Source organism: Eschrichtius robustus, chromosome 12 (genome assembly GCF_028021215.1).
Source record: "Eschrichtius robustus isolate mEscRob2 chromosome 12, mEscRob2.pri, whole genome shotgun sequence".
NCBI classification, from domain to species: Eukaryota; Metazoa; Chordata; class Mammalia; order Artiodactyla; family Eschrichtiidae; genus Eschrichtius; species Eschrichtius robustus.
Genome location: NC_090835.1, coordinates 75,584,977 through 75,609,625, shown reverse-complemented (window position 1 = coordinate 75,609,625; position 24,649 = coordinate 75,584,977). Strand labels below are relative to the sequence as shown.

At 37.1% G+C, this 24,649-nt stretch overlaps 1 pseudogene; it reads right to left on the bottom strand.

Moving 5' to 3' along the window:
- Nucleotides 1-13,554: 13,554 nt before the first annotated feature.
- On the bottom strand, nucleotides 13,555-14,221 carry LOC137774061 (small ribosomal subunit protein uS3-like; annotated as a pseudogene).
- Nucleotides 14,222-24,649: the final 10,428 nt, after the last annotated feature.

Sequence of the window (24,649 nt, the reverse complement as noted above, 5' to 3'; positions counted from 1 at the left end):
TATCTCTGTGCTGTTGTATTTGCTGTTGCAGATGTGCTTTTCTTTTCCATTGTATCTTTAAAACTAGTATTGTTTTCTATGAGAAAACTATTCATTGCTGTATATTAATTTTATAACCTGCAATTTACTGCATTCTCTTATTATTAGTAGTAGACTTTCAGTTGGTTCTCTTAAATATAAAATCATATCTTCTGAAAATAGTGACAGCTTTACAATCTCTTACAATTCTTACACTTTCTCTTGTCTAATTGTATTTCTTAATATCTTCAGGACAATGTTAAATAGCAGTGGTGATAGGGAGCATCTTCAGCTTGTTTCTTACCTTAGCATGAGTTCTTCCGTTGTTCTCCATTAAGATTGTTTCTCGTTTCTGGCTTAATAAATCATGTTAAATAAATCATCCATTTATATTTCATGGGGTGTTTTTTAAAATCAAGAATGGGTTTCTATGTTTTTCCAAATCCTTATTAGCATCAGTTGAGATAATTTTTCTCCTCAGATATATTAATATAGAAATATCACTGATATTAAACCATCTTTTCATTCATGGAATAAACAACACTTTATTATTTTAAATGTACCCCTTGATTCTGCTTGCTAATATATTATTTAATGTTTTTATGTTGATATTTGTAAGTGAGACTGGCCTGTAATTTTCTTTCTTTGTGCAATCTTTGCCAGGTTTTGATATCAATGTTATATTTGTTCTGAAACCATTAAGAAATAAACAATCAGATCGAGATTTCTCAGAAAACATGGGCCTTGTGAATTTTTATTTTTTTTAAATTTAATTTCATTTATTTTTGGCTGTGTTGGGTCTTCGTTGCTGCGCACGGGGTTTCTCTAGTTGTGGTGAGCGGGGGCTACTCTTCGTTGCAGTGTGTGGGCTTCTCCTCGTGGTGGCTTCTCTTGTTGCAGAGCACGGGCTCTAGGTGCATGGGCTTCAGTAGTTGTGGCACGTGGGCTCTAGAGCGCAGGCTCAGTAGTTGTGGCGCACGGGCTTAGTTGCTCTGGGACATGTGGGATCTTCCCAGACCAGGGATCGAACCCGTGTCCCCTGCGTTGGCAGGAGGATTCTTATCCACTGCGCCACCAGGGAAGTCCCGGGCCATGTGAATTTAAGCCATGCACCTACGTGAAGCCTAACTGTGGTTCTATATTTTCAGAGGATATTTTTATTTTCCCTCCCATCCACCATCAAGATTGAAGCAGGTAAGTTTTCTTACTGTACTTTTCTGTATGCTGGATTTTTCTAGCTCATCTTTTGGTATTTTAGCTTTGTGCATGGGTCTCCTATCCATCTCCCTCACTTTGGAAGGACTTCCATGCTCTAGACATTGGGAGGATGTCAAAATAGAAACTTGAGGTCATAAAAGATGACTTTAAGGCACCTGGCATTGCACTTGGATTTCTCCTTTCACCCATTTGGCCTATGTAACTTTTTGTAACTTTATTGCTAACCTATTCTTAAAACTGAAAACAAATCTATTTTGTCCAGAATTTTTACTTGTCTTGCAGAAAGAAGCTGTTAAGGCTATCTGGCCCACCATACTGCTAGAAACAGGTATTAGGACTTGCCATATGAAATATCAAAATATTTTATAATACTAAAGCAATTAAAATTGTGTGGTTTTGGCATAGAAATAGATAAATAGGTTAATGAGGCAGAATGGAGACTATAGAAATAGATCTGTCTCTATATAAGAACTTAGTATATATCCTTGCCACATACAACTTTTGGAATTAAATTCCATATGGATTAAAAAAAACCCAAAGCTACAAAAGTGTTAGATTAAAATACAGACAAATATATATATATATATATATTTTTTTTTTTTTTTTGTAACAAATATTTGTAACCCATGGGGTAGAGAAATTCTCTAAAGCAAGACATACTCGTGCTTGCACAAAGAGCTTTACAGGAAAAGTTGATAAATTTGATTACTTCAACATCAGAACCAAAGTGAAAGAATAAGCAAGAGCCTAGAAGAAAAGATTTTCGTCATATATAGAGTAACAAAAAATTACTGCCACAAATCTGTTAGACAGTCAGTCAACAAGAAAAAAAAGCAATTCAGTAGAAAAATTGTCAATGGCTATAAAGAAGTAAAACAAAAACCCAATAAAGATATTAAAAGATATGTCCCTTTTACAGTTAATCAGGGGCATGCAAATCTTAACAATGAGAAACTATTTGTTAACTATGATGTAGTCAAGAATTTCATACTGGTTATATCAAGTGAAGGCAAATAGGCAGAAAATTGATATCCTAATTTCAGTTGGGAATCTAAATTGATATAATCTTTTTAGAGATAATTTAATGATATCAAAATTCTAAAAATGCATACCCTTTTATGTAAGCATGCTACTTACACAGCATACACTATAAGAATATATGCACATATGACAAAGAGATTCTATAATAATAAAAATTTAAGACATTATTATTCTATAATAATAAAAAATTTTTAAAATTTGTTAAATGATCTATGGATTGTACATGTGCACAAGGAGACATGTACAATAATGTTTATTGCATCACTATTTGTGATAGCAAATAGTCAAAAAGAACTTAAATGATAATGATGGAGGAATGGATAAAGTGTGGTCTAATCATATGATAGATTACTATGTAGCAGTTAAAAGGAATAAACAGACATGTTTATCAATGTGGATGGGTAGCAAATGTAATTTGCATGATAAAAGCAAGTCGTAGAGTCATACAGAAAGAAGCCATTTTTGTAATAATTTTTAAGCTCACAAAATAATGCTGTATGTTATCAAAGAAGTATATGGCAGGTGGATTAGAAAGACACACATTAAATATCTGAGAGTAGATGTCTATGGTGAAGGCGGAAGAGTGGGGGGTAAAGGAATAAAACCCCAAATTGGCTGTAACTAAGGTGTATGAATAATCAAATCATGTCAATCCATTTGTACAACTGAGGTCTAACAATTTTAGAAAAACAAAACAAACAAATAAACAAAACTCTGATACAACCATACCAGTTCTTAGGTGAGAATTAAAAGTTAAAAAAGCAGAATCAAGGGACTTCCCTGGTGGTCCAGTGGTTAAGACTCCACTCTCCCAATGCAGGGGGCGCGGGGTTCAATCCCTGGTGGGGGAACTAAGATCCCACATGCCACAAGGCCAAAAAAAAAAAAAAAAAAGTCAAAGAACCACGTGTACAGTGCAATAAAACATAAAACAAACCTACAAAAACTCTCTTTATACACACATACACACACGCACGCAAATGCATAGAGAAAGTTTTGAAAAACTACTGGAAAACTATAAATAGTGATGTGGAAAATTTTCTTACATTATTCATAAAAAATTATAAATAGTATAGGATAAAATAAATGCAGATAGAAACTCCAGGAAAAACAAAAAGCAGTAAGAAAGGAAATCTAATGATCACTGCTTCTGTAATGAACAATATTTTCACAGTCACAATAATGTAAAGAGGTTTTTTATTTTGGCTGTCTTTCTCTCACTCTACACAGGTGTGTGTGAATGATGTATATATATATGTTACATATGTGAGTATTTAATTTTCACAAGGATTTTATGCCCCAAATATTCATGCCATAGTAAAATTTTTTTCATTTATGTATAGAATATAACTCCCAAGCAGACCATATCCTTGCTCTTTTACAGTCACATCATCTGTATCTATCTGAATGTGTCTGTCTCTCTGTCTTTGTCTCTGTCTCTCCCCAAATATATATATATATATATATATATATATATATATATATATATATGTGTGTGTGTGTGTGTGTGTGTGTGTGTGTGTGTGTGTGTGTTTATGTATTTCTCAGCTCTACAGCAGGTCAAGTTTTTAGAGACTTCCATGGAGTTAAAATGAGAGGAGATGGACAATGCTACTATTGAACAGTATCTGACTCTGTAGTCATAATGCATTTATTGCCAGGAGCAAAGAGTTTTAATTGATTTTTAGTTGTTCATAACCAACCCATTGGTAAAGCTTAGGAGACCTAGTTATAAACTTGATAATGCAAAAATCAAGTATGGATGACAGAAGATACAAAGTGAAGTGTAGAATTACTGAGTGGATTTGTTGGGGAGCTAGTATCTTAACTCTATAAAAAGATAGTTGACGAAACAAAAACTAAAGGTGTTAGGATGTTATTTATAGTTATAAAGGTATAGAGCAACTAAAAGGGAAGGTAGAGGAGGTGTTGGAAAATGAGCTGAGTTTTTCATCTATCATAGGACAGGTTAAATAGATAATGTCTAACATTGATAAACCAAGAAATGGCAGTAGAAGCATATTTAGGAATACGGAAATATAGCAGAGTGCCTTTTTTTTCCAATAACAAAAATAACCCTAATTCAGTTTGACTTGGATTGTCAGGAAATGTATTGGCTCTCATCACTGAACTTCCAGAGGTAGGGCAGGTTTCAGATTGATCCAATCCAGTATATCTAGCTCTGTTTCCCTGCATTTCTCTTGACCCTGAACTTGTTTGTGACTTGGCCTCTCCTCAGGTTGGTGTTAAGATAGCTGGCATTCTAGGTCTTTCCACATTTCCAAGTCCTGGAAAAACTGGTCTCTAGTTCCCCAGAAGGAAAATGAAATTTCCTCTTTCTCTCTCATTTAAGGGTCTTCTTCCATTTTTTATATTACGACTGAAAATGAATGTATTTACATGGTGATTGATGGTGGGAACAACCATTCTTCATAGCAAGGAAAGACTTGGCCACTTCCATGGTAGAGGTTGAGCTGCTTGGAGCAGGCCAGGAGAATGGCCATGGACTTGCTTAGACTTAGGAAGTAATTATAAGTTGTTCTTGAGTAGTACACCCTGCCTATTATTCTCAACCTCCAGTAGGTGTTATTTTTTTTTTAATTAATTAATTAATTTATTTATTGGTTGTGTCACGTGGTTTGCAGTATCTTAGTTCACCAACCAGGAATCGAACCTGTGCCCCCTGCAATGGAAGCGCAATGGTCCTAGCCACTGGACCACCAGGGAATTCCCTCCAGTAGGTGTTATTAATGTTACATCTCGGTCTCAATGTTGCTGGGAGAAGTTAGGAAAGAGCTGGTGCCCAGGCTTGGAGCAAAGAATTACAACTAAAAGTGGAATCCCTAACCCCTAGATGGAGATGGTTAGCAATATCAGTCAGCAGAAGAGAGCTGGGTCCAGGAGAAAGGTGAACCATGACGTGTGGACTAAGGAGAAGCTTCTCAAACACATTGGGGGATATGTGTGGTTATTTATAGCAAGGAGTTTGCTAGGGGTTTGAATCATAATTATGGGTATAATTACTTGGGTATAAAGAGGATGAATGACCAAATTTTATATATGGGTTTCAAATAGATTGGCTTTCAACCCAATTTTTCATCAGTCCTTCTCCCTTTTGGAAGAATATTTGGAAAAAAAAATTCCCTTATTTTACAGAAAGTCGCTATCCTCTGTAAATGAATTTCCTGGACAGAATCCATTACCTGGCCAGTGGAAGGAAGGCTCCTTATGTAAGGCATGAATACCTCCTTGTCCACTTAGCTATTGATTTGATTTTTAAAAAAACCTCTACCATTTGTGTGCAGGTGTGCCTGTTCATGTTCAATCAAAAATTATAGCAAGACAGAGATGGGACCTGTGAAATTCTCCTTCCACAATGCCTGCCATTTCACTACGTGTAATTGGGCTTCTAATAAAAGATTCCATGTACTGGTGTTCTTCTAGGGGAGATTTCTAGGGCAGTTGTGGGGCTGGAGATGTAGATATTCTGGTCAAATATGAATATAATATTCACTTCTAAATTCTGGAGAAGACTATCTGGGATAGCAATGTATTTCCTGATTCCTAGAGATTATGAATGGAATGGACTGAAACTTGTTTTGGATAGTTTACCTGTTCATCTATCTGAAGGAAGAGTGCAAAATCAGATACACTTTCAAGGTCCTTTTCTAGTTCTGGCTTTTTACATATTTAAAATTCAAGAGCACAAAAAAATTTTAAGCTTCCCATTTCATTTTGCCCCCAAGGTACATAAGTTTGATGAGAGCATGGGCATGGTAAATGGAAAGAAAAATTATAAACTTGGGTTTAAACTTGTTTTTCCTTAAAATGACAAAGCTATGATTTGTCACGTATCCTATGTAGCTTTGGAAGAGAATTCTCCCTCCATTTACTCCTAAGAATTATTATATTCAGGAGAAAGGCATAGGGAAGAGTGTTTCTAAATACAATTTTATTCAAGGTTGGCAGCCATCGATGTTCAAGGAAATAATAATAGGGCAATAATCATTTGTTCTTGCAAAATGCTTTTCTATGGAAGGATCTTGAAGAACATTTAGAAATGGTGACCTTATTAATCCCAGCCACATTTATGTGAGAGAACAGGCACACGTGTGACAATGTTGCAGACAGCCAAAGGGCTGCAAAGGAAAGTTAAATGATTTGTCAAAGGTCAACTTACAGATCCCTAGGAAGAGTTTGACGATTATTTTAATCACTGGCAGTGGCTTAATATGTTTCTCTTCCAAGAGTATGGGAAGATCGTCTTAAGTCTTTGGAATAAGCATCATCTTTAAAATATAATTTGTTTTACTTTCTCGGATTATGAAAGTAGTACATGATCATTGTGGAAAATTTGGAAGACATAAGACAGTAGAAAGATGGGAAAAAGTCATCATCATCCCACACTCTCAAAAACAGTATCTTTTCTTTCTTGTAATAGCTGGAATGGCTTTGATTTCTTGACCAGGCTCTGACCGATACATTGGATAGCATGGTTCAAAACTTCTATAGCACTACTTCCTGCTAAGTGACTGGGGTCCATATCATGGATCACAGATGCTGATTCAAGTAGGTCATTATCAGAAGGTCAAGTAAATGAAAGAAGGTGGGGTTACAGAGAATTGTACAGGTATATAAATGCCTTGTTTCTCCTTTGCCTGAAATGGAGCAAAATTAACCAGATGAAATTAAACCCATGAAAGACATCTTTTACATGGGCTCCTCTGCGCCATAGGGTAAACTTTCCTCCTTCTCTCTGTTATCTAATAATGGCCTTCTCCCTTTTTTTCCTGCTATCTCTTCTATTTCTTAAGTGACTTCATCTGTAAGGATAAAATACTTTTTATGCAGTGGAAACAATATCAACTTTTGAAACTGGAGCATAAGACCAATGGGCATGATTTTAAAGAGAGAAATTGTAATATTAATGACAATGAAAACTGTTATGAGTCAGAAGGAAAATATTTTCAAGTTTTAACAAAGAGCTGTTCAGAATTTATCATGTACTGTGTCAGGCACTGCTGGCGATGCAATGATTTTTTTTTTTTTAAGATGTATTTATTATTTATTTATTTATATTTGGCTGTGTCGGGTCTTAGCTGCAGCACGCGGGAACATATATTGGGAAGGGCCAAGCAATGAGTTGCCGAAATTTGGAGGAGGAAGAACAGGTGTGAAGGCAGTTTGCTTCTTGGAAGAACTGGGATTTGAACTCCCCTTTGAGGATAAGAAGGATTCAGTAGGCACAAAAGCCTGGGGGGGTCATCCCAGCGGGAGGCACTGACTTGAGCAGAAGCCTAGAAGCTGGACAATGCAGAATAGCCTCCGGGCAGGAGCAACAGAGACCAAATGTTAAGCTGCAATGTAAGGGAGTCTTTGGTTGAAAGGCAAGGAATAGGACTGATTTTTTAAAAATTACCCAAGGCAAAAGTTCCAAGACCACCTGGCCAGGATAAAATGTGACTACTGAATTTGCTTCCCTGTTACTGGAATTGACACTCCTGTATTCTATACACAACTCATGCCAGCAGAAATGATCGCATTATTTACTCTAATGAGTTCTCCTAATTTTTGGATTGTCCAAAATAACACAAAGAATGTAACCAGTGAATATATGACAACAGTAATCAAAATAAATACATGGGACGCCCGAGACCACAGCCCAAGGCTATTATTCATTAAATGGGGGAAGAAAAAATCCTACAAATACAGGGTTCTGGGTCCCTTTCCTAAATATTAATTGTTTATTTCATGATTCTCCTCCACTCTAAACAGACCTTAAACCACCCCTTCTTAATATGCTCCCCTAAAGGATTATAAACTAGAAAGGAGGTTGGTTTAAACAAAGTAATCAGAAAGTAAGCAATCTTCTTCTCTTTCTCTCTGGCTCGAAGCTTGTTATGTCTGTTAAGGGACTTTTCTCTGCACAGACCTCAAGGTCAAACAGAGGTCACTCTTCTGCTTTTTGAGGTATGGGTGCTTTCATGTTATTTGCTCATTTTTATTGCTGAAAATAACCATCCATTTGCCCACATAACCAGGGCCTCCCCAACACAAAGACTTGAGAGTGGGCTCTGGCGGGGGGTTAATCCCATTCAACACAAAGCAAACAAGTTCAAATCTCATTAAATGTTGGACTTTGAAGCAAGAATACAAATATTTCCAATTTAGAAAAGGAAGATAGAAATGTGACAGAAGTATTCTAATCATTTAGTAGAATAAATCGTACCAACATGATCCTAAAACTGTCAACTTGGTGGAAAAAACAATAAAACTCCATTAATAATACAACAGCAATGCTTACTTTTTCACATGAGGAAAACTCTATTATAATAAACAGCCTGAGGCTTTTAAATTGCTTTTGTTCTAGATCAGTGGAATATTGTTATGAAGAATATATTGCTAGCAATGATGGTTTGGATCTGAAGATGAAAACTAGCTGATTTTTTAGTGTGAACCAGCAGAGATGGTGGTGGTTGCACATGGGGCCATGTGTGAATAACCTCCTTTGTGCAAAATTTTAAAAGGTAGACCATTCATTTGGGCACACATCTTGGTGAGCAGAATGCAGGGTGGAATTCAACTCCATTTGCCCCCTCAGCCAGGGCACAGCTATACAACCTTCTGCAGAGGCCCCGGTGGCACAAGATTGTTCTTTTAAGACCTATTTATAAGTTGATCCTCTGAAATTATTTTCCTTGACTCTACCCCAGGACAGGCCTCACTATATGCCTCCTTTTTAGTTATAAGGTCCTCTGTGATAGAATTTCCCATTTAAAGATTTGGACCAATGTTTTTTTCCCCTCGTTTTGGAAGCACTTTAGATTCATCCTACAAGGGTCTTGTAGGTCTCTCAGTTACCAACTGTGGCATCTTGGGGTAAGTTAGGGTTTTTTTTTTACTCTCTTAGCCTAGCTTTCCTTAACAAGGTACTATTAGTTCACTGGTTCCCAATAAACATTTTGTAATGGCCTTTTTCTATACCAAAACGGAATTCATAGGTAATATGATCATTCTACACACAAAATTTTTAAATAATTATAATGTCCACATATAAAGGGGAAAGAAAAGAAGAGCTGTTTATCATAAAACTATATAAAATGCATAGGCCTAACTATAATAGAAAACGTAATGAAGTTGTCAGTGCTGAGCAAAACAAAGTTAGAATCTTCTCTCAGTTTAAATAGTAGTTTACATTCCTGGAAAAATCAGTGTAAACCCACAATACACTTTGTGATTATGTGGAAAAGAGTTAGGTGCTAGTCTTGATCATTAGAACAGGCTTTCCACCCATATAAATGGGCTTTTGAAAGTTGTGTGGAGCATTCATGGAAATTGTTTGTTGGGTAGTACTGTCTCATACATGGAAGGAGGTATAGCACCCCTGGTCCCAATCTCCTAATGCCAGTAACGCCTGATCATTGTGATAATAAAAAATCCCCCCAAATTTCCACAACATACCCTAGTAGGGATGTAATTCTCTCATTGACAACCACTGGATTAACTAGTCTTGAATCCAAGAAGCCTGAAAAACTCAGGACCAGAAAAGGCCTTCCTCAGAGAAGATTTTACTACAACTTCCACTTTCCTTCAGCCTCTCCCAGGGATTCCAGCTCTTAGGGGAAGGGAACACAGCTGATGCGACAATTGGCCAGGACCAGCCCTGAAAGGACCTTGAGGAAGGCAAATGATACCTCTACCTTCTCCCCACTCCATCTCCTCCCATCCCCACAGGGATTTTCCCACTTATTCTTCCCTCTCAGGCTTTCTCCCTATCAAAAATCACTTTCAGAAGTAGAGATATGTTAGCGATTTATACTTCTGTGTGAATGTGTTAATTGTACGTCTCTTAAATCCAAATGGCTTATGAGCATATAAAAAGGTGCTCAGCCTCACCAGAAATTAAGGTAGTGAGAAATTTATAATAAAAATGAGATACCATTGATATTTCATACTCATCAGCTTGGCAAAAGTCTAAAACTCCAACAATACCAAATGTTGGAAAAGAGTGGGGAAATTGGTACAGCCACTTTGGGGAGCAATTTGATTTCATCTATTAAGATTGGAAATGCTATTAATCCTACATCACAGGAAATCGACTCTTAGGTCTATACCTTAGAGGAAAATTATTTGATTGTACTGGAAGATATATATGTTTGTGGCAGCATTATTTTAATAGTGAAAAACTAAACCAACTGGAAACATTTAAATGCCATTAATGGAAGATCAGATTCATATATCATTGTGTATTCATACAAGGGAATATTATACAGCAATTACAATGATGAATCACAGCTTTGTGTCTGCACAATGATAAATCTCAAAAACAATGAAGAAAAGCTAATTGCAGGGTATGTAGAGTGTGACACCATTTAAATAGTTTAAAAACCTGCAAAACAACGCCATATACTGTTTATAGATACATGAGTATGCATAAAACATGTATAAGAATGATTAATTATTCATGATCTTGGTTATTTCTGAAGAAGGAGAAAGAATGAGATTGGGAAGAGGACACACAGAAAGCTCTCAGTTGTATCCGCAATGTTTTTGTTCTCCAGAAAAATAGCTAAAGGAAATGTGGCCAGCTGTTAAGATTTAATTTGCTATAGATAGTGCTGGATATACTAGGTACTCATTATATCTTTTACATATTTTGATGAGAAATAATACCATAAAAAAATAATTTTTAAAAGTGATGCATCGTTAAGGGGTATTTGTATTCTTGATTTAGCAGATTCTTCACGACCTTCTAGGCACCAGGTGCTGAGACAGAGAACTCAACAATGAACAAGATACGCTCCCAGTCTTAGATGGTGGTTCTTAAACTTTATTGTGCATCAGGATCACCTGGAAGGCTTGTTAAAACACAGACTGCTGGGCCCAACCCCCAGAGTTTCTGATTCAGTTAAGTCTAGGATCAGACTTGAGAATTTGCATTTCTGACAAGTTCCCAGGTGATGCTGATGTTGCTGGTTCGGGGACCACATGTCTCCTGAAGTTGTTTTAACACTATTGTGGAAGGACTTTATTCCTGCTATAAGGATTCCAAGAACTGATGGGAGAAGTATATTTTCTGGACAGCAGGCTCGGCCAAGTCTCTAAAGCACACTTATGCTGCCCGCCCTGGGCCACAAACAGCACATCATCTTCCTGGCGTCTCAAGAAATGTCACTGCATCCTCTTACCCCTTCTAACTTGTGGTTGTGTATCTTTCAATTTATTCTATTAAAACTTTAGCTCCTCTATACATCCTATTTGGTGTACACCCTATACAAAATGTCAACAGCAGGTTTTCTCTGATATTGGAATTATGGTTAATTTTTAAATCTTTTTGCTTGTCTGCATCATCTAACATTTCCATAATGAACATTTTCATTATGAACAAGAGTTAATTATATAATAAGGATATTAAAGTAAAATAAATATATATCAAATTGTGTTAGGCTCTGTGATGCGGGCGGAGGTGCTAAGAAGTAGTACGGATATGGACTTGCCTTTAAGAGGTATATGATCTCATTCATACATACACTGGAAAAACATTTAGCAATAAAACAAGCTATTCAGGAAAGTGTTCACTGAGAACTAAATGTACAGTTGGCAAGTACTTTGGAAGGAAAAAATGACTAGGCTGAGTGGCCCTAGAAGGAGCATTTGGGCCCAGCCTTGGATGATAAACCTGCCAGAGACTAAGCAGAGGGTGAGGGAGGATGCAAGGGTCTCTGCAAATCCCCAGTATACGTATAGGTGCTCAGTGAACACTGAAGAATTGAACACTTATTGAATTCATATAGAAACTTCACTCAGGCACAAACAAGTACATTCAGCATAATAGTGGCTCATACCCAAGACGCATAAATTGAAACCAAAATTAATTTCATTGTGGGTTTATGACAAGTCAAGAATGGGAGAGAATGTTATCTTCTTTTACGTGATTTCTGCATTGATGATTACATCTCAAAAGTGCATCTGTGGGTTTGCAAAGAAAGACCCATCTGGACTGGACACCTCTTAGGTGTGTTATCCTCCCCTTTTGCCCTTAATTAAGATGGGGGAGTTCTTACTGGTCTTCTAGATCCTCTGTTCAAAACCTTACTGGTCTTCTAGTTCCTCTGTTCAAAACCATACTCACCCTAAAAGAGCATCTCTTCACCTCTTTATGTTTGGATTGATTATATTTTTCTCTGTGTTAAAAAAGCCTGGAGGCATCTACTTCTGGACAAGATGAAACAACAGGGTCCAAATTTATCCTTTTGCCTTAAACAACTAGAAAAACAGATTAAAATATATGAAAAAATGGGGGCGGAGGTATAAGCAGGGGCTGGACGGAAGAATTACAAAGGTGCATGAGGAAACTTTTGAGACTGATGAATATATTCATTATCTTGATTATGGTGATTCTTTCACAGGGGTATACATATTTCAAAACTTAGACTGTATACTTCAAATATGAGCAGTTTTTGTATGTCAATTATATCTCGATAAAACTTTTTAAAAGTACTGGAGAGAGAGAAAAAAAAAGCCTGGGAGCACAGGTACCATCAAAAAAAATACTCCCGTGCTATTATTAGTTGGATAGTTTCCCTTTCTTTTAGCAGATTTTAAAAATTACTGTTAAGCAGAGGTGAATATACAGAGAAAAATAATCCTATGTTATTTAATTGAATAATTTCCCTTCTTTTTATCAGATCTGTTATTCATGTTAAGCAACTGGGTTGCTAATGAAGTTAAAGCTTCTGGACCCTCACAAGTTCTTTCCAAAGTTCTATAGCTGATTTTCTGTTTGTAATTGTGTTTTCTTTTTTAAAAAAGGAGGCCCCAGACTTCCCTGGTGGCACAGTGGTTAAGAATCTGCCTGCCAATGCAGGGGACACGGGTTTGATTCTGGTCAGGGAAGATCCCACATGCTGCGGAGCAACTAAGCCTGTGTGCCACAATTACTGAAGCCCGTGCACCTAGAACCTGTGCTCTGCAACAAGAGAATCCACTGCAATGAGAAGCCTGCGCAACACAACGAAGAGTAGCCCCCGCTTGCCGCAACTAGAGAAAGTCTGCGAACAGCAACGAAGACCCAAAGCAGCGAAAAATATAAATAAATTTAAAAAAAAAAAAAAAGGTCCCAGGTTGTATAAGATTCAGGCTCCATGAAACCTGGATGCAACCCTACTTTTTTAAAAAAAATTGTATTAAAGGTCTTTATAGAGCAACATCAGACTCCAAATCCAGCTGCCAAGGAGACTGTGTTATTCAGTGGGTACTTGCTGGCATGGCAGGCATCTATGGCTTCCCTCCCTTCTGTTCAGGGATGGGGAAGGTGACAGTGGGCAGTGTCTCATCTATGGGTTCCACCATGCTCAGTGGTCAGGCAGGGGCTTCTTAAGGGCCCATCTTTCCACTTGGGTCCCAAGGCAACATGATCTTCACTTTGATGCCCAGCACACCCTGTCTGAACAGCATATGGCAACCGGTGGTGTCTGTGTAGGAGCTAACAAGGTCTTCACTGTGGGTCATCAGGCCATCCACAACTTCATGGATTTAACCCTCTGTCCTTGGAGTTGCCCGGGCATTACGACCTAGCAGCCCTTGTCCCCACTCTCCATGATGACCTGCAGCACACCACAGCAAGCCCTCCTAGAAGTGTGTACTGCAGATCCTGCCTGGGTGATGTGCACAGAGCTCTCGTATATTCCTTTTCCTCCTAAAGCTCTACACTGCCCTCAGGGAAGCCAAATCTCTTCTGAAGCACAGCGGTCAATTCCTGGATCCGCCAGCCCTTCTCACCAAGAACATTGTGCGTCCTGGAGGCCAAGATAATGATTTCCGTCCTGGTTGGTGTAAATCGGACTTCAACTCTAGAGTAGTCATCTTTGGCCAGCACCCGAGTGAGACACTTGTTCAATTCAACCTTGAGGACGCCATCAAGGTTGGAAATTGACACTGCCATCTTGCCACCTGGCAGCACCTTAAGGAATGGCCCAGTGCTGCTGTTAAATGACCTAAGGAGTGTGATGTGAGCAAATGGTTCCCATTGCTATTGCAGACAGAACACAAACACCCAAAGAACTTTAGGACTATGGTGGCCTAGAGCACCATTCTCTCCTTGGATAAGCCTTTGTGTGGACTTGGTAACAGCAGCTGAGGGGCTGTGAATAATACTTCAGACTTCCTTACTTTCTTTTTCATCAATTGCTCTATCTGGAGGGACCCAAGTGTGAAGGAGAAAAATGACCCAATAAATACAATTCAGCTTCAGCAGCTTCAGAATGCCCATTCCCTGTCTCCTCCATCCACACTCCAGAATTGAACAAGCAAGGTAGGAGAGGAGAGCTTTGCCTCAGGTGCTCTTTGTGACTCAACATTGGGGAATTTCAGATCCAACACCTCCAGAGAAGGTGTCTTGAAATGATCATGGAAATAGGCTCTTTTACTACATTTGGGCCACATTTCACACTGTTCCTGAGTAGAATATCCTTGCTCTTCCTCTCTGTCAACCAGATCCCACTAGTTCCTCAGTACAAGCTCAGTGCCTTCCTCCTGGAATTGCCTTCCCAGATCTATCCAGTGCAGAGTGAAATCTTCCTTCCCTAAACCGAGCACTTAAGATATGACAATTCTTGAAGCTGTTAGGAGTTTAGACCCCGACTCCTATAACCATGTGATCTTGGGTAAGTGATAATTTTTCTGGGCAGAGAGTCCCCAATAATAATTCATTTTCCACACCAATATGTGTTAATTTTATAATTAAAATGTTTTATGATGGCAATAACAATTAGTACTGATGTCACGGAGCTGGCATGAAGCTTAACTAAGATAATATATGTAAATATCTTTTGTAAACTATAAAATGCTGTACAAACATAAAGTACCGGCAGAGGTGATATTCCAAATATTTAATGACTGGTACGCACTGGCCTTGACCAATCCGAACAGTTTCAATCACAACACTGGAGCTCAGTCCAGTAAACTCCCTGTGGGGTCAGACATTAACTCTTTAGTTGCTAAATTAAAGGAAGGTTTGGGGTTTCCTGAAGGAGAAACTAAAGTAATGGGGGTCTAGTGGAAAGAGACTCAGGGGGCTAGGGACTATATTCTTTTTCAGATTCTCTTCCCTTATAGGTTATTACAAGATATTGAGTATAGTTCCCCTTGCTATAGAGTAAGTCCTTGTTGGTTATCTATTTTATACATAGTAATGTGTATATGTTACTCCCAACCTCCTAATTTATCCCTCCCTCCACTTTCCATAAGTTTTTTTTATATGTCTGTGAGTCTGTTTCTGTTTTGTAAATAAGTTCATTTCTATCATTTTTTTTTTTTTAGATTCCACATATAAGTGATATCATATGATATATGTCGTTGTCTGGCTTACTTCACTTAGTATGATACTCTCTAGGTCATCCATGTTGCTACAAATGGCATTATTTCATTCTTTTTTATGGCTGAGTAATATTCCATTGTATATATGTACCACATCTTCTTTATCCATTCATCTATTGACAGACATCTAGGTTGCTTCCATGTCTTGGCTATTGTAAATAGCGCTACAATGAACATTGGGATACATGTATCTTAGAAAATATTTTTGCCTGGACAAAAATGAAGCACAACACATAAAAATTTGTGGGGTGAATTAAAGCAGTTCTTAAAGCAAAATTTATAGCATTATAAAGTAGCTTATCTTAGAGAAGAAGAAAGGTCTCAAATCAACAACTAAGCGTCCATCTTAAGAAACCAAGGAAAGCAAAATAAGCCAAATGCAAGCAGAAAGAAAGAAATAATAAAGAGCAGAAAAAATGACCTTGAAAACTGAAAAACAATAAAGAAAATCAATAAAATCAAAAGCTGATTCTCCAAAAACATCAATGAAATCAATAAACTCTAGCCATACTAACAATTTAAAAAAATAGAAGAGACACAAATTACCAACGTCATCAAAGACCCCACAGATATTAAAAGGCAGTGCTCTGAACAGCTCTATGCACATAAATTCAATAACTTAGATGAAATGGACCAATTCTTTAAAAGCCACAAACTTCCAAAACTCACGCAAAGAAGAAATAGGCAACATATATATTAAAGAAATGGAATCCATAGGTAAAAACCTTAAAAAAACCTCCACAAGCCTCCAGGCCCAAATGGTTTCACTGGTAAATTCTACCAAACTTTTAAAGAACAAACAGCACCAATTTTACACAATCTCTTCCAGAGAATAGAAGGGAAGAGAACACTTCCCAACTCATTTTATGAGGCTAGAATTGCCTTGATACCAAAAAACTAGGCAAAGACAGTACAAGGAGAGAAAACTATAGACCACTATCCCTCATGAACAGTACACAAAAATCTTCACAAAAAAAATACTAGGAAATCAAATCCAGCAATATATAAATAGAATACTACTCCGTGACCAAGTGGGGTTTATCCTAGAAATGCATGACTGGCTCCAAATTCAAAAATCAATCAATGTAATTCACCATATTAAAAAACTAAAAAGGAAAAATGACATGAGCATATCAAACAATGCAGAAAAAGCATTTGAAAACATCCAACATCGATTCATGATAAAAACTCTCAGCGATATAGAAATAGAAGGAAATGTCCTTAATTTGATAAAGGCCATCTACAAAATACCTACAGCTAATGTAATGTTTAATGGTGAAATACTGAATGCTTTCTCCTAAGATCAGGAACAAAGCAAAGATGTCCTCTATCAACACTCCTATTCAGTATAGTACAGGAAGTCCTAGTCAGTGCAGTAAGGCAGAGAAAGAAAGTAAAGACATACAGATTAGAAAGAAAGAATACTGTACCTATCTGCAGGTGACATTATTTTCTACATAGAAAATCCCAAGGAATTTACCGAAAAAGTCTTAAATTAATAAATGAGTTTAGCACAACTACAAGAGATAAGGCTAACTCACAAAGAAGATTATATTTCTACATGCTTAAACAATTTGGAAATCATATATATTTCATTTGAAATTTTTAAAAGAGAAATACTTAGGTATAAATTTAACAAAGCTTGTGCAGGATCTGTATGCTGACAACTATAAACACCGAGGAGAGAAATCAAAGGACATAAATAAATGGAGAGACATACTGGATTCATGGGTTGGAAGATCCAATTTAGTTGAACATGTCAATTTTCTCTGAAGAAATCTATAGATTTAATACAATTCCAATCAAAAGTCCAATAAGATTTCTGCAGATATAGACAAGCTGATTCTAAAATTTATTTGGAAAGGTGAAGGGACCAGAATAGCCATAACAATTTTGAAAAAGAAGGATAAAGTGGGAGAAATCAGTCTACCTGATTTTAAAACTCACTGTAAAGGAACAATAATCAAGGCACTGTGGTACTGGTGGAGGGATAGAGACATAGACCAATGGATCAGAATATATCAAGCAATTGAGTCACAAAATGTCAATTGTTGACAAAGGTAAAAAAGCAATTCAATGGAAAAAAGATAGCCTTTTCAATATATGATGTTGGAATAACTGAACATCCATATGCAAAAGTATGCCACAAAAAGCTAAAGACAAAAAAAACTTGACCTCAGTCTCACATTTTATACAAAAATTAACTCAAAAATGGATCATAGATGTAAAACGTAAAACTATAAAACTTTTAGAAGAAGATATAGTAGAAATGTTTATGACTTGGGATCAGGGAGTTTTCTTAGACTTGATATTAAAAGCACAACTCATAAAAGAAAAAAAATTGACAAATTGGACTTTATTAAAATGAAAACCTTTTGCTTTGTGAAAGACACTAAGAGAAAGGAAGGCTATAGACTGGGGAAAAATATTTTCAAATCACATATTCAACAAAGGACTTGTATCTAGAAAAACTCTTAAAACTCAATAGTAGGAAAACAAACAACCCAATAAAAAATGAGGAGAACATCTTGTTATAGTTTAATTCTTATAATCCTTAAAACAAAGGTACCTATCCTGATAGGAAACAAAGACCAATGCCTTTTGTTTGTTTGTTTTCAATGCCATTTTAAAATATAGTGCTTTCTGGATAATTTACATTACTGTAGATGGGAACAAAGTAATCGAGGTTTAAAATTAATTCTGTTTAATATTATAGGAAAAGTATAAACTAAGCATTTTATTCCCTTCAGTTTGATTTAAGTGATCACCTCTTCTAGAAAGCTTTCCTTGACCCTTAAGTGTGAATTCCGTATTCCCCCACTGTGCTTTGCCAGGTTCCTGTGCATATCTTTATCACAGCACCTTTCTTATTTTACAATATTAACCTGTCTCCTAAGGTTAAACCTCCTAAGGTTTCACTTTATTCCTAAGCCCTAGCACAGTAACTGGAAGTTAGTAACCACTCAGTGTGTTTGTTGAACAATTAAAGACTTGTAAAGAATAAATAAAAATTATTGATGAAATAATAAAATAACAACAACACTAATAAAATCTGATAATATTAGGATGCTTTTAGAATGGTCCCTGACACATAGTAAGTATGCAATAAATGCTCATTTATTCAACAAATATTATTGTAGTTTTCCTACAATGTATGAAGCACTGTTATAGTTGATAGGTAAATTACATGCATTTTTGGTTATAGCCATTAGAGCAAAAACAACACAGACCAAAACCCTCGCCCTCATGGAATTTACATTTTAATAGGAGAGACAAACAATAAGTAAAGTAAATAGGTGAAATATGTAGTTTGCTAGATGGAAAAAAAAAGGCGAGGGGCAAAAGACTTAAACGTCTATGTACGTTCACCAAAGAGGAAATAGCACATGAAAAGATGGTCAATACAATCAGCTATTAGGAAAATGCAAATTAAAATCACGATGAGATACTACTACACAGCTATTAGGATGAAAATAAAATCAATAGCAACAAAAGCCTGACAGCATCTACTGATGGCAACGTTGTGGAGCAACTGGAACTCTCATTTGTTGCTTGGAATATAAAATGGTACTCAGGTAAACAATTTGCCTGTTTCTTATAAAGTTAAACACATACTTACCATATGACATGGTATGATCCCCCTCCTAAGTATTTACCTTAGAGAAATGAATTTTATGTTCGCCCTAAAACCTGCATGTGAATGTTTATATCTGCTTTATTCTAATCATCACCTAACAGTGGAGACCACCCCAAAATCCTTCAATGGGTGAACAGATAAACTGAGTACATTCATACTCTTTAGCATTAAGATACTATTTAGCAATAACTATTATTGCTAGTAGAGTATGAACACTGTTGAGCAATAAAAAGGAATGAAATACTATCATTACATGTAGCAACATGAATGAGTCTCAAAGACATTATGTGGAGTCAAAGAAGCCAGTCTCAAAAGACTGTACACTTTATGATTCCATTTCTACGACATTCAGGAAGAAGACCAAGTGAAGGAGTAATGGAGAACAGACCAGTGGTTTCCAGGGGTTACAATGGGGGGAGAGCAGAACTCTAAAGGGATTTTTTAGGGTGAAGGTGATAGAACCATCTGTATCTTGATTGTGATGATGTTTACACATAGGACCGTACACACACACATGTCAATTTTACTTACTATATGTTGATTTAAGAAAAGAAAGCCTACTGCATGCAGCAATGAGGACCCAACGCAGCCGAGAATGAATGAATAAAATAAATAAATTTATGAAAAGAAAAGAAAAGAAAAGAAAGCCTATATCTAGGTAGGACCTCTGAATCCATCTGAAAGAGACAGTTTGTCAAAATTCTGTGTTCCTCAACTCAATTCCAAAGGAGAAAACAAATATTATTAAGTCAAATAAATAGGTTTTAAAAAAACAACAAGAATAAACAAACCAAAACCACACCTTCTATATGCAGGCTCAGTAACTCAAAGTCAGAGTTGATTTACTAGGTAATTATCCTACACAACCATACAATCATGCTTCAGGTTATTACAGCAACAGGCTGAACTGAAAAAACTAGGTAAGTGTCCTTTCTGATGTAAAATTGTTACCATTCACAGGTTTACTGTGTTGTTTTTCTTCTTTGACTTAATTTCATTTTCTATTTCAGGCTGGATTTATTGATAAGCACTCTGATAAGCTATTTTTGTAAAAAAAAAAAAAAAAAAAGAAGTGTGTGTGTGTAAGAGTTCACAGTGGGTTACGAGTGATCTGTATTTTCTTTTTGCCTCTTAGTGTTTTTTTAAAAATTTCTTTAATGAGCATGTATTACTTTATAAACCAATAACCTAAATAAATTATAAGAACTCAAGTCAATTGCTAACTAGAGTGTCTCCCACATAGAAAATTTTTTGGAATGTGTTTTTATTTTGTAGGCAAGAATGGGCTTAGTTACTCTAGGTATGATATCTAGTGGTTGTAAAATGGGTGCTTCTAAAAGGATTTCAGAGTTCCCTTAAAAAGGTTGTGTAAACAACTTGGCAGTTCCTCAAAAAGTTAAACATAGAATTACCATATGACCCAGCAATTCCACTCCTATGTGTATACCCAAAAGAACTGAAAATAGGTATTCAAATAAGTACCTGTACACTCATGTTCATAGCAGCGTTATTTATAATTGTCAAAAGCTGGAAACAACCCATATGTCCATCAACTGATGAACTGATTAAAAAAATGTTGTATATCCACACAAGGGGATAGTATCCAGCCATAAAAAAGAATGAAGTACTGACACATGCTACAGCATGAATGAACCTTGAAAACATTATGCTAAGTGAAAGCAGCCAGACAGAAAAGGTCATGTATTTTATGATTCTATTTATATGAAATATTCAGAATAGGTAAACCTAAAAACAGAAGGCATATATAGTGGTTGTGAGGTGCTAGGGGGAGGAAAGAATGGGGAATGACTGCTTAATGGGTATGGTGTTTCCCTTTGGGGTGATAAAAATGTTTTGGAACTAAATAGACGTGATGATTATACAACATTGTGAATGTATTAAATGTCACTGAATTATGCACTTTAAAATGATTAATTTTGTGTTCTGTGACTTTTACCTCAATTTTTTTAAAAAGATGAAGTGTGTCCCTGCAATCTTATTCACATTTGCAGCAAAAATCTTTATTTTTCAGCGAAATTATAAAGGATAAATATAGTTTAGCCCATATCTACACAGTTAAGAACTCTGAGTGGCATGTGAATTAATAAGTGATATGCACTTTTTGGAAAGTGATCTGAATAGTCTTAAAATGTTCAGAGGAATTGAGTAGTCAGAATGGTTACAAAGCAGCATAATGAACTCCCTTTGTACAAGCTTTTCAATGCTCCTCATGTGTGAAACGTATCTACAAATATTTAATTATACCAAAATCCTCGGTTGGAATACATTCTATTAAGCTGCTATTGCCCTAGTGGTCCTTGCAATTCTTGGGATGCTGTGCCTGTCGAAGGTACTGTTTTGTTGTGATGTTGGCCTAAGGGTGAAGGGGAGTGGGGTGTTACCTACAAAATTTGACTTTGGGGCCTGGAATGTTTCTAAAAATTTTGAAATCCCAGGCTTCTCTCTTCACTTAATGATGGCTCTTTCAAACATCTGATTTTCTTGAAAATTCTTGGATCATTTTGTTTTTCCTTTGAAAGTATGTAAAACCTTGTGCATGATGCATACCAAATGATTACCCTTTAATAATCAATACAGAGTCCTTTACTGAAATTCATTGTTTGAATTTTCCATTTTCATGTTATTTACTCTTAACCATGATCCTGAAAATTTCAGGTAAAAGTCCTGAGCTGGTTATTCTCTGCCCTTTCCAGATTCACTCTTACCTTTTTCCACTGTACCCTATGCCCTGGCAGGCTGCCCTCCACTGATTTCATCAACAGGCTCCCAGACCCCCTGGCTTCCTATAGGGTTCAGCCAATGGGAAGCACATGTAGGAGGTCAGAGGGCAGGGGCAGAGAGAAGCTGGGGTAGCTATTCACCTGCCTGTGCTCTCTGCAGGCTGTGGGTTGACTATGGCTGTGTTCTGTGTTGTGTTTTACAGAAGGCCGTCACTTGTGCTGTGTGACCCTCTCCTACAGCTACAGTCACAGCCATAACTTCAGAGACAGCGTTTCCTCCATTCCAGATATTTCTCTTTCTTGCCCTTTCTGACTTATGGGTGGTAAAGGTTCCACACTGTTTTTAGTTCTTTGGTTCTATACCATCCCTTGCTGGTTTCCCTTAGCCCTGCACAAAGGACTAACTACATAGTTTGTGGGGTCCAGTGCAAAATGAAAATGCAGAACTTTTTGTTCAAAAACCACAATGGATTTCAAGATGGCGACCACAAGGCATTAAGCAGTGCAGGACCTTCTAAGTGCAGGGTCCTGTGTGACCACACAAGCTGCACATTCACGAAGCCTGCCCTGATGCACGCTATTGTAAACAGTACTTACCATAAATGCTCCTCAGTTACCTGTTGAGTGTGCCGCCCATTTCCTGCCAGGATCTTTTCTAATACAAGGTCTTAATGGTTCTCTTTCCCATTTAAAAAAAATGTGACTCCATTAGGGGTTCTGGAAAAGTAGCTGTTATCTATACTTAGATTTAAACACTCTGCAATTTAAAACTTTTTAATAGATTTGCATCTGCAGTAGGAAATTCACTTATTCTCTCTCTTCCTCACCCTTACATGGAACAAAGCCACTCATTTGGGAACCAGTGGGGGCCACCGCAGCCCTTGAGCACTACTCACCATGTGCTGGTACCGTAGTTGAAATGTGTGACTCCCAAGCATGGCTTCTGGGCAGGTGCAGGAATTTTTAGCAGTGATTTCAACCATTGAGTTGCTTTTTGATTTTTGTACTGGATACAGAATCTACTATCCTAGTTTGTTTTTTTTCCCTCTCTTCAAAATAAGACTTAAACCGAGAGCTTTCTCATAGCCTTTCTCTCTCTGGCTAGAAACTTGCCTGAGATAGTGATCTCTTAGTATTACTAAACAAGCACCAGTTAGGCCTCCTGTCTTGAGTAAGGCCTGCTCTCTCAACACCATCCTTAACAGACTTGGGGGTTGAGGTGACAGTCAACAAATTATGCTATCTTATTGGTTTCAAAATGGGAGTCCCATAAGCCCTTCTGTGCCAGGACTTTTTGCTTTCATTGCTTTGGCTGTTACAGATTCAGGGATGGCAAAGAAACATGAGTCTGAGAAATACTCTACAACTATAGTGTTTCACTGCTTGCATTTGCCACAGACTTATTTGCGCTTGACCACTGAGCCTTCTTCAACAACTGCATTAGTTACGTCCATCACTCATTTCTAAAGCACCCACTGACTTTTTCTACCCTCACAGTCCCTTGATTTGGTCACGTTGCCTCTCAGAGGCTTGGATAGAGCAGGAAGCAAAGTTGGGATTTTCTTTCCATGCCTTTTCTCCCCCATTTCTCCATGCCTCCAGTTTTCCCTGTTTTTAAGAAGCGCTCCTGAAGAGTCACCTTTAATGTAAAGTACTATACGGAAGGGTTCACTTCTTTGAAGAGTTACCAAATATACTGTCTCATCTTTTCTCTGAAATGCAAATTTTCTCTCAAGGAGGACAAACTTGCATTTCAAAAGGGGGTCATATGAAAAAAATAATTCCAGCTGTTTAAATCCAGAGCACAGAAAAATTATTCCTAGAACAATACACAGAAAGTTCACTGGGCCTGAAACATTTCATTTGGTTGTGAATTGGCTACAGTTCCATTTCCATTCAGTTTTGATCTGTTCTTGAGTTAGGCAAATAACCAGTGTGGCCTCAGAAATGATCCTTCTCTTGTGAAAGCCAACAACATTGTTTAGACTTCTAGCCTGGATGGCTGGAAGGGGCCTGAGAGGTCTTATAGCCAAACTACAAATGAGGAAACTCAGAGCAGTTCTGGACTGGGTGACAGAACTGGTAAGCATAGAGTTGAGAATTTTGCCCAGTGCATCAGATTCCTAATCCATGCCATTTTGAAGTGGCTCTGTGGAGACACATTTTCAGGGAAAATTGGCTCCCAATTTTAATTTGCCTCTTCCTCCATCACCCAGTCCTGCCATTTTCCTTCCTGTACATTGTCCTCTGAGTGGTTGAGGGGCGTCCTTAACAATCACCTGTCCACCTTGCTCTCTGCAGTGTTCATTTCTGCCCCCTCCCTGATTTACCTGCCAGACATAAGTGTTGCTCTGAATGTCTCACAGTAACAAAATTGCCATTTTTGCATCTCTACTATAAGCCAGTACTGTATTTCAACAACTTAAAAAATTTCATAGTACATATTTGTCACAAATTAGATCACAAGCAAGTTTTATGTGTGTACACATACATATATCCATATGTATCTGTCTAAAAATGTGTATACAGACATACATGTATCTATGCATATATGTTTATCACTTAAATGTATAAAATCAAATGTTTGTTTTCATTAGTTAACAGTACTGAAAGAGTG